The sequence below is a fragment of the Grammomys surdaster genome, unplaced genomic scaffold, assembly GCF_004785775.1.
Source record: "Grammomys surdaster isolate TR1022 unplaced genomic scaffold, NIH_TR_1.0 1087, whole genome shotgun sequence".
Classification (NCBI taxonomy): domain Eukaryota; kingdom Metazoa; phylum Chordata; class Mammalia; order Rodentia; family Muridae; genus Grammomys; species Grammomys surdaster.
In genome coordinates this window covers 1,284,392-1,294,129 of record NW_021605506.1, presented here as the reverse complement: position 1 = coordinate 1,294,129, position 9,738 = coordinate 1,284,392, and positions in this window count along the sequence as shown.

Below are 9,738 nucleotides of genomic sequence, written 5' to 3'. Positions count from 1 at the left end.
TTTTTTTTTTCAAAATCATTCACTAGAGGAAAACTAAAATGTAATCACATTGTAATTTTATATTGCTTGAAAGATTTTGCTGTGATGTATAATCTATGGAAGAAAGAATAAAGATAGGGTTAGAACATTTTTTCTCCCATCTGTCAACTCTATGTGTTTGTGTACAGTTTATGTGAATGGGTATTAGAACAATTTTCCTTCCACCCATCAACTGCCTGCATGCATATAGTAATTACTTCTAATAACTCTCTTGTCCTAAAGGACATTTACCTCAGTGCCCACCATGAGCTCTAATCCAGAGAGAGATCTTTACAATCAGAACAATATCATCAGGGCTTCAGTACCTGGAAGTACTTTTTTTTTATGGTTACAGTATAGTCTGGGAGGCCATTAATATATAGGTTCTCTTTGATGGTTCTCAGTCTTTTAGTTCTCTTGGAAGATTTTGGCTTTTTCTTTATCTTCTTACTATGCCTACATCTGTCTTGGCCTTGCAAAAGGAGTCAGATTTCCTGAGAAAATGGTCATGCAACAATTTTATTCATATATGGAATACGTAAGATTTCAGCTTACAGGAGTTGAGAACATAATAGTGGTGATTATTAAATGTGATAATGGAGGGCACTAGTTTGTGGAAAGGAAAGATTACATTCTGTTATCTTTTGGGCATGAAGTTTGAAGAAAGGACTTTGAGATATCATAGGGCTTAGAGGTGAGATGGAAAACATCAGAGAGAAAGTAATACAAATATAGATGTAACTTCCCTTTAAGACCCATAGAGGAGCTTCACTAAGGGCTAGAGATATGCCTCAGCAATTGAGTACTTGATTCTCTTGCAGAAGACCAGAGTTTAGTTTTCAACACTCACTTACATTAAATAGGTATTAACAGACAGGAGAAACCTGATCTAACAACAATTCAGTGATAACTGACTGTATGGTAATGGTGATGGAGGTATTGAAACTTTCTAATCTGAGGAGGGAGAGAAGAGTCACAGAACTCTTTCCCAAGTTCTTACTTCCCTCTGTCTTTCCTATCTTCAAGAGATCTTGGAAGATGTTTGAGTATGTAGTAAGTAGAATGTTAATTGAGAACTCTACAATGAAGTTCCTAGGAAGTTGGTACTTTGCATTGGTGAAGCTGTTTTCCTCCTGTAAGTAGCCCTTCACACATGCTCTACAAGAAAGCACAATAAAATCATTAGTTTACAGGTTGGATTTTGATGGAATGGTTTCTTTGGACTGTCATCATGCCCTATCTGTGATGAATAGATATTTGCTCTTATAGTCCAAGAAAAATGTATATAAGTGTATGCTATGCAAATTATTCTTGCTCAGTTTATGCCAGCTTGTTACAAGCAAGAGTCATTTTGGAAGAAAAAGCCTCAATTGAGAAAATAATCCCATTAGATTGGCATTTAGGCAAGCCTATGGTGTATTTCCTTGATTGAAGATTGATGTTATAGTGCCCAGCTCCCTGTGTATGATCTATACTCCTGGGAAGTTGTTGTAGGTTCTATGAGAAAGTAGGAGCTGCAAGCCATAGGAGGAAGCCAGTAGGCATGACCTTTGCACATGTTTCTGCCTCCAGAGTTCCGTCAGAGATGGGGTGTGACATGAAGTAAGAAGAAGTAAATCATGGGGTAAGAAGAAGTAAATCATTTTTTCTTTAAATGGTGTTGTTCATGGTAATTTATCACAGCAATAAAAACCCTTACAAAAATGCCTGTCTTCAATTTTATGTTATATGTCAATTTAAAAAATAAAGGAATCCCTCAATCATTCCATGCCTGAATATCATGTCTACAGGGCCTGGTAACCAAGCCAGCTGAGGGCATCTAGCTTGGAAACTAGCCTTTCCACTATTGTCAGATTCATAGGTATCCAGATATCAGTCCATTATCAATGCCAAGAACCTAGTTATTACTATGAGATGAATAGTCACTGTTGTTCTCAGGAAATAGGTAGTTTATAAGACTTTAGTGATCATGAGTCTTTGAAAAACCAATGGTTTCAAACACTTTAGTGAATATTTGGCACATAGGGATACTAGTACACGTTTAAGACTGATAAATAAATAAATAAGAAAGTCAGCAAATAAATAAGCAAATACATCCATTTTAAAGCCTTCACCGTTATAGAGGGAGCTCATTTAAGATTCCAGAAGTAAATGAAAATTACAAAGCTTGGTAAATATACAAAATTCAAAATTTCTGAGAGCTCTCTGGAAGAAGATTCACAAGGCTCACAAGGCTGTAACAGCTGGTTGATCAAAGAAAATTTATGAGCAGCTGAGTAGCCTATAAGTGGTACAGAGAGCTCCAAGGGTCCAGCTCTTGTGAGTTGTCATTCATGCTGGGCTGGGATTTAAGATGTCTATGATTTTGTCAGTAAACCCTTGCTTTACTTCTGTATTCCTGACTAACATTAACTATTAAACTAGACTTGGGTGGAATTGTTTCCTTGGTCTGACTTTTATGCCTTGCTAAGTGTGAACACATTTGTTCATATCTCCTCAGGAAAACTCACCAACCACAGAACTGTCCAAGCAGGAATTTTTGAAGCAGAGCTTACAGAGACATGTGAACCAATGTTTTAGGTGATTCTGGTGTAGGCTCATGAGATGTGAAGTGATGAATAATATTCAGATTCAGCCCAATAAACAGGGTAGAAGACCAGGTGGTTGTTCATCTTTTGCATGCCTTCTTTCACTGCAGAAGACATACCAGTGAATCACTGGGAAGGAGAAGCATTTGTCTTTGATAAATATTTTACTCTATAGTGCATGTATCTATATAATATACATGGTGACAGTTTACATAATATGTTATATAATAACATACAGTGACTCTTACATATTATAGCTATAGAGACATACATACTCATATACATATTTATTCAGGTGTGATGTCTAATAGTCATTGTCCCCTGTAAAGGACCTCGAGTTACTGGAAAGACAGTCCTTTGGTCATGTCTCTGTATGATTTTTTAGATTAGATTAATTTTCATGGAAAGTGACACCTTAACTATGGGTGACACCTTCCCCCAGGCTGATGTCCTGGTCTAAATGATAAGGAGAAAACTTGCTAAGAAACAGGATTTGTTTGTCTCTATTTTCTGAATTATTGAAATTATAATATGAAGGTCCTTGCCACCATGGATGCAAATGACCAGCCTTAGGTTGGTCAGGAGTCTTAAGGAAGGGGTGTTTGAGAGTGGTAAAATAAAGACTAAACATCAATCATGTGCATTAGCTAACAGCCTTGTTGTCTACTCAAGATGCCTCCCTAGACAACTTCTTGGTATGGTGGTCTGCTTGAGATAGCTTTCTGCCCGAGACAGCTCTCTTCTAGAGACAGCTTTCTAATGTTAGAAATAAAATTCTATAATCTCTCTGGATAGCTCCTGGGTTCTCTATCCCAAGTAAGAAAAACTACTAGAAAAGAATTCTAAAAGAACGTTGTTCACTCTCCAAGCAGCTCTCTCCTGGTAGCTCTCTCTTGCAGACCAAAACCCAGCCTTTTACTTATGTATCAATTAAATATTTGAGGGTCCCATTTGATTATTCCATTAATCAGCTTTTTATGATCTTAGCCCCTTGATTCATAGAAGATAGCAAGTACACTTAAACTTAAAGTAAACAACAACAACATGGCAAAGACATTCAGAGTTCTTCCTGCCCTTGTAAGTATGAAGAATAAGCTTGTTGGATGGAATTTTGTTCTTCAGTCAGTACTCCCCAAATCTCTTTTTATCTCCGTCTATAATATTTTTTTCTGACAGGCTGTTTTGTAGCAGAGCTGGCTCTGTTCTTTAAGGTTCATGAAGCCCCTGATATAATTAATATTGCATCCTCATATTTTCCATGGTTGAGAAATTATACATTCTTAAACTCATATTTTCTAAGTTCTTTTCTATAGCCTAAAGGGCTGCATTTACTATTTTGTTAAAAAGTTTAGACATACCCTCTCCTCCTGGACTCACGTTGTTTCTAATTATCATGGAATCGTTAACCTTGGCAGGGAGGACATCCCCAAAAGAGGAAAATAATGTAAATTATGTACATTATTATATAAACAAGCCTTATACCTAACAACCTTCAATACTTGTGGAAGTCCGGCTCTGGGGCCAGGAATTGGGTCATGTTGCCCCTTCCACAGCACCCACGCACACAGATATCCGGAGAAAATAGGACTATTAATCCCACAGAATTGTTTATGAAATGGAAAATGAAAATCTTATTCTTCCATCCAGAAAGATGAGAATTGGAAATGACTAACTGTCTGGTGATCTGTGTTAACTGTTGGCCCAGGCCATATCATCCTTGTACTGCCAGGATCAAAGGTGGCTAGTAATCTAAATGACGCTTATACCTGGAAACTCTCTTAAGCTCCTACCACCAGGACCAGAGGTAGCTAATATCCCAAATGACCTTTATGCTACCTGTGTGACCAAGACTAGGCCAGACGATTTGGCCCTTAAACTAGTATAGGTAGCCTTCTTCTTGAAAGAAATAAGTATACTCTGAGTTGAGTTTCAATGCATTTATGCTTCTTTGTACACCTAGAATTTTATTACACCTGGAAACATTTTTCCCAAATTGTAATGAGTTAAATATATTAGGAATATACAGCATCTTATTAGATTCCCAGAAATTTGATCCAAGTTGACAAAAGTACTCTGTATTGAATTTTTATTTTTATCTCCTTGTGTGGTTCACTTTAATATATGACACCTGCAGCCCCCTACTCACTGACTATTGGTGCAATGAGACCAGCTTTTTTGACCTCTTGCGGCTGTACTTTCCCCACTGTGATGGACTGCATCTATGAACTTTTAGCCAAATTATAATCTTCCTTTCTTACATTGTTATTATCAGATATATGATCATAGCAATGAGAAAGGTACACAATACAACAGGTATGGTTATTTTGAAGTAATTATTTAAAAACAGCCACTGGGTCAAGCCGACTATATAAGCTGCTGTGGCTCTGCCTAGCTCACCCACTATGTTTCTAGGCCTCAGAGGCTGCATGCTGCAGCTAAAAATGACCAGCCAGAAAAACCATCCCTGCTATCCATGAGACGTCAGTGTGGGAGATGGCTCTGAAAATCTTCCACACTGTCTCCGCAAGGCTGGGCATTGCCCAGACCACCCCACCATCCACACAGGCCCAGTAGGAAAATGAGACTCTAATGCTTAAAGACTAATCAAAGGCTTTATATGTTTAGTAATGCTCAATAACAGTATGTCCATACAAAGAGAGTTGTTTCCCATTTAGCTAACCTAAATAAAAGTTGTTACCCATGACTGCTCTCCATACCTGTGTGACTTTCCATCCCTCCTACATCTCTGCTCTCCCTAGCTCCTCCTCTTCTTTTTCCTCTTCCTCTCCTTATTCCTCCCACCTTAGCTCCTCCTACAAAGTTGTATATGTGCTTTAGCACATAGAGTCATTATAGAGACTGCTGTGAATGAATATATGTACCATAAGTTATTATATAAGCCTATATGTATGCTGTAGATGTATATATACAGCGCACAACTATTATAAATAACTGTATATATGCTATGCAAGCATACATACAACATAGAGTTGTGATATACATACACACACACACACACACACACACACACACACATACATACATAAACACATATAGAATAAGTGATCTACAAATAGAAATAAATATAGATATATATATATATATATATATATATGCTGTGCGTGTATTTGTGCAGTATAGAGTTATATAGACCTAGATGTATGCAGTAGGGATATGTGTAGAGCATAGAGTTAATATCCTGACCTGTATATGTATTAAGGGTTTGTGTGCAGCATAGAATTATTATATAGACCCATATATATGCTGTACATATATGTGTACAGCATTGAGTTGTTATACAGAATATGTGACTGTGTGTGGGTGTGCACATGTGCACACGTGCATGCGTGCAAGCGTGCTGTGGCTATTTGTAGAGCATAGAGTTACTATATATATATATATATATGCTTAGATACTCACCTTGACTAATTTTTAGTTAGGGTCCTGTCTCATCTAGCCCTAATACTGGCCTATCTAGTCAGGTTTTCAAAAACAAAACAAAACAAAACAAAACAAACAAACAAACAAGCAAACAAAAAAGAATCATTGCTGCAGTACTTAATTGAGAAGCCTCTTCTGTGGTTATTGGACCACTCTAGCTTGTCTTCAGCAAGAAGTCTTGCAGTTGCTAGGATGTTGTTACTGCTGCCCTGATATTTTCTCTTAGTGAAACTCTACATACAGGCTTCTACCTTGCTCCTACAATAAATTCCTCCCTGCTTAGTCTTGTTGTATTTGAAGCAGAACCCAGTTTTTCTTCCCCTGAGAGGAACTCCACTACAGCAATCTTTTACTTATTTATTTATTTTTAATGTGGTCTTTCTATATTTTCTACTTTTTAAAGATTCATTTATTTATTTATGTATTTATATATGTATGTATTTATTTATTTAATGTACATGAGTACTTTATAGACATCTCCTGACACACCAGAAAGAGGCATTTTACTCCATTAAATACAGTTGAGAGCCATCATGTGGTTGTTGAGAACTGAAATCTGGATCTCTGGAGGAGTAGTCATTGCTCTAAACTGATGATTCATCTCTCTAGGCCCTAGGTCTCCCTATCTTTAAAAAGCGAGGAAGTTCAGGATCTTTTCAGTTTTCCTTCTACACCCAGAGCTGATCCTGTGACACAGCACTCCATACCTAAATACTGCAAGAAGAGAGCTGGTCTCCAAGGAGTGCTGGCACACCTGTGAGCACAGAAAACACCACCATTTCTGCTCAAATTTCTGGTCCAAAAGGGACCAGCCCAATATCATTAGGACACCGGAACCAAAGAACAGGAAGGGACAGGATTCTTCAGATTTCCTTCTGCACCCATGAGCTGAAGCTGAGAACTAGTCTCCCAGGAGTACTGACACACAAGTTTTCAGGAGGAACAATCCACAGGAGACACAGCAAGACCAGCTAATATCAGAAATATCCTGATGACAACGGGCAAGGGCAAGAACATAAGCATCAGAAACCAAGGGTATTTGGCATCATCAGAATCCAGTTCTGCCACCACAGCAAACCTTAGATAACTCAATATACCAGAAATGCAAGACATTAATTTAGAACCACATCTCATGATAATGATACAGGACTTTAAGAAGGACACAAATTACTTCCTTAACAAAATACAGGAGAACACAGGTAAACAGGTAGAAGTTCTTAACGAGATATCACAAAAATCCCTTAAAGTATTATAGAAAAACACAATCAAACAAGTGAAAGAATTGAAGAAAATCATCCAGCATCTAAAAATGGAAATAGAATCAATAAAGAAATCACAAAGGGCTACAAATCTGGAGATAGAAAACTTAAGAAAGAGATCAGGAGTCATAGATGCAAGCATCACCAACAGAATAAAAGAGATAGAAGAGACTATCTCAGGTACAGAAGACACAATAGAAAACACTGACACAACAGTCAAAGAAAATGCAAAATTAAAAAAGCTCTGAAACTAAAACTTCCAGGAAATTCAGGACACAACTAGAAGAGCAAACCTAAGGATAATAGGTATAGAAGAGAGTGAAGATTCACAACTTAAAGAGCCAGCAAATATCTTCAACAAAATTATGGAAGAAAACTTCCCTAACCTAATGAATGGGATGGCCATAAACATATAAGAAACCTACAGAACTCCAAATAGACTGGACAAGAAATTTGTCCCATCACATAATACCCTAAACACCAAATGTACAAAACAAAGAGTATTAAAAGTAGTAAGAGAAAAAAGTCAAGTAACATTTAAAGGCAGACCTACCATAATTACACCAGACTTCTCACCAAAGACTATGAAAGCCAAAAGATCTTGGGCAGATGTGAAACAGACCCTAAGAATACACAAATGCCAGCCCAGGCTACTATACAGGCAAAACTCTCAATTATCATAGATGGAGAAACCAAGATATTCCATGACAAAAAAACAAATTACACAATATCTTTCTACAAATCCAGCCCTACAAATAATAATAGATGGAAAACTCCAACACAAGGAGGGAAACTACACCATAGAAAAAGCAAGAAAGTAATCTTCTTTCAACAAATCTAAAAGAAGATAGCCACACAAACATAATTCCACCTCTAACAACAAAAATAACAGAAAGCAAGAATAACTACTCCTTAATACCTCTTAATATCAATGGACTCAACTCTCAAAAAAAAAAAAAGACATACACTAAGAGACTGGACATGTAAACAGGACACAGCATTTTGCAGTGTATAGGAAATGCACATCAGTGTCAAAGACAGAAACTACCTCAGAAAACAATTTTCCAAGCAAATGATCCCAAGAAACAACCTGAAATAGGCATTCTAATATCGAATAAAATTAACTTTCAACTAAGAGGTATAAAAAAAGATACGGAAAGACACTTCATACACACGAAAGGAAAAAAAATACAAGAAGAATTCTCTCTTTTTTTGTTTTATTTATTTTATTTTATTTTTTTTTATTTTTTATTTTTTTATTTTTTCAAATCATAATTAATTCACACAGGGGTTATAAACACAGAAAGGCAGGATGTGGGAAAGGGAATGACACTGGAGTGTGGGTGTTCAGGGAGAATACAGATATCTTCAGAACCAGGTATCGGCTGGGTGAATGTTCAGGGGACAATTCACTATGACTGTGCCTATGACTCGCTTGTCCTTATTGGTAATGTCTGCCAAGGCTACCTATTTACAAGGTCTATGAGAAGAATTCTCAATTCTGAACATCTATACTCCAAATGCAAGGGCACCCACATTCATAAAAGAAACTTTACTAAAGCTCAAAGCACAGAATAATAATGAGAGACTTTAACACTCCACTCTCATTAATGGTCAGAACACAGACACATAAACTAAAGATAAACACAGTAAAACTAACAGAAGTGATGGACTTAATGGTTTTAACAGATATCTATAGAACATTTCATCCTAAAACAAAAGAATATACCTTCTTCTCAGCACTTCAAGGTACCTTCTCCAAGACTGGCCATATAATCGATCACAAAACCATCCTCAACTGCTACAAGTAGATTTACATAATCCCATGCATCCTATCAGATCACCATGGACTAAGGCTAGTCTTCACTAACTATAATAACAGCACCAACAATACAGAACAAAACAAAACAGAACAAAACAAAAATACAAACAAACAAACAAAATCCCAGAAAGCCCACATACACATGAAAGTTAACTGAACAACACTCTACTCAATGATAACTTTGTCAAGGAAGAAATAAAGAAAGAAATTAAGTACATTTAGAATTTAATGAAATGAAAACAACATACCCAAACTTATGTGACACAATGAAAGCAGCACTAAGAGGAAAACTCATAGCTCTGAGTGCCTCTAAAAAGAAACTACATAGGGCATCCACTAGCAGTTTAACAGCACACCTGAAAGCACTAGAATACAAAGAAGTAAATATACCCAAGAGAAGTAGATGGAAATAATCAAACTCAGGGCTGATATCAGCCAAGTATATAAAAAACAACTATACAAAAATCAAAAACACCACACTCTGTCTTTTTGTGAAAGCCTTTCTTGCTCTCTCGCTCTCTCGCTCTCTCTCTCTCTCTCTTTCTCTCTCTCTCTTTCTTTCCCTTCCTTCCTTCCTTCCTTCCTTCCTTCCTTCCTTCCTTCCTTCCTT